The following is a 2,287-nucleotide window of genomic DNA, read 5'->3' on the forward strand; positions in this document are numbered from 1 at the left end:
AAATTGTTGTTTAGGAAAATAATTGTGTATGCTGACTGAATGTTATCGAGAAATGTCGAAATTAATCACAAACTACCTGTTTCGTTAGTAATGACTACTAGAACTGTTTGCATTGCCATCTAACATTTGCGGGCGGAAACTAAGTTAAGGTCCTAATACATATTACAAAATGTATGTATGATTCATATCATACTTTACTTTGTTTTTACTTTATAAATCATGAAATCGATATTTACAATCCAAGATTGTACATCGATATGTACATTCCAAGATATTAAAATGTGTTAATCCAAATAGAACAGCCTATATATAATTATTGCATTTAAAACATTATTTATACCATTTATTGTGAGATAAACTTTCTTTAAAATGAACTTATCTTTTCAGTATCAACGCAAGAAAACGCGGAAAACCTTGAATTTAACATTTTATCACGCCAAAATGGTAATTAAATTGGACAATGTCTAATTACATTAATAAAATTTGTTTAAATTACAACATGATACTTATTGTATTATTTTGTTTCTTTCAGCACATATCTTGCCAGAAGATAATATTGATTTAAATAGTATTCCCATTGTAATGTCCTGTGATGATACAACTGGTGTTTTGCCTTTCATGCGAAACGTAAAACTGGTATTGATACAAATAGAAGCAGAAATTAAAAGTTTTAAAGATAAGCAGGAGAGATCACTGTCGCAAATACAAGAAACCATATATTTAATCTTGGCGAAAGTTAATAGAGTGCAGTACGACAACGAAGATGTTGCATTACATGACAATAAGATCCAGCAATATCTTCCTTTACATTCAACTCAAAATCTTCTCGATTTTGAACATACACTGCAAAATGATAAAGAAGCTTTTATGCAATTAGTAAGTAAATTTGTTGACTAATTACGTTTTTCGATAAAATAACTAGAATGGAACGATAGTCATTTCACTACAAAAATACTTTGCCAACACGTCTTATATACGAGTAGTATTGTTACGTGCGTCGCCTGATCTCGATCATCAGTTGTCGTTCGCGGGAGTCGATCGGCTCCGGTCAGCTGTTTGCTGTGGCAACGAAGTGTAAACGGATCAGCTGTTTGTCACGGCAACGAAGTGTTACAGTTTTGAAAGAGATTGCGCTTGTCAGCGGACGTGTCTATTGATTTCTCTGGATTTTCTTAAAACGATTCGCTTGTATATAATTTGAAATAGAGTTCTTATTTGTTCCGCGAAACTTCGTGTTGTTCTTATTTCCGCGTTACACACGTACGTACGTACACACAGTATATATTCATATTCAACGTCCAAAGAAACAACAAAACATTATTCATCTCGTTCTTAAAGTTCTTAATATTAAAGTAATTTTTTTTAGCAATTTTATCATAAATTAAATATATTTCTAACAATAATACAATATATTTTTACAGATTTGGTATCTCTTATATCTTTATAATTATAAACGTGTAAAAAATTAATGTTACGATTACAAATATATAACATATTCGTGATATCATGAATTATAATAACGAAATCACTTTTCAGATTAACAAAATATTATTAATATCAAGAAAAAATGAGAAAGAATTTGTACGAAGATCTCTGAGTGTAGTATTCCGTTATAACCTTGCCTGCATATGTTCATGGACAGGACAGAAGAATAACTTTAAAGTTGGGGATACAAATATTATATTAGCCATTAAAAGTAAGTGAATGTAACTCTGTGCAAAGTCTCACATTTTAACTCATATGTATATATTTATATTTTGTTTTCTTTTTCTAGGAGCGTTTAAGTCCACATTTCCTCGCAGTATAGAAATAGAGTTTGAACGTAGCGTCATGGAATGGTTTCGATTTGCCAATGTTCGCAAGAAAAAGATGGAGAAAGTTTCGAATATCTAAGTAAGCGTAGATATATATTATTTCCTTCTATATAAATGTTTCTAATAAATGTTTATTATATAAGAAAAGTTCGATTATTATAAATTTGTAGTACTTGAAATTTTATTTTCCAGGGAAAGACAAAGATGATGCTGATGTGTGATATTATTTTGCAAATATTGTTTTACAAAATATTTTATTTATAGTTATATCGTTATTCAGTTTTATGTTCATATTTCACTCTAATTATTTGATTTGAATAACGTCAATAATCAGTATCCTTATATTAGAACGTGTTACTAAAGGTTTAAATAAGAATTCTGAACTGGACTTCAAACTTAAGTATATTTGTTATATATTTCATTATATATATATATATATATATATATATATATATATATATATATATATATAT

This window comes from Odontomachus brunneus, unplaced genomic scaffold, assembly GCF_010583005.1.
Source record: "Odontomachus brunneus isolate Ranch 3 - 2012 unplaced genomic scaffold, Obru_v1 Obru_scaffold_385, whole genome shotgun sequence".
NCBI classification, from domain to species: Eukaryota; Metazoa; Arthropoda; class Insecta; order Hymenoptera; family Formicidae; genus Odontomachus; species Odontomachus brunneus.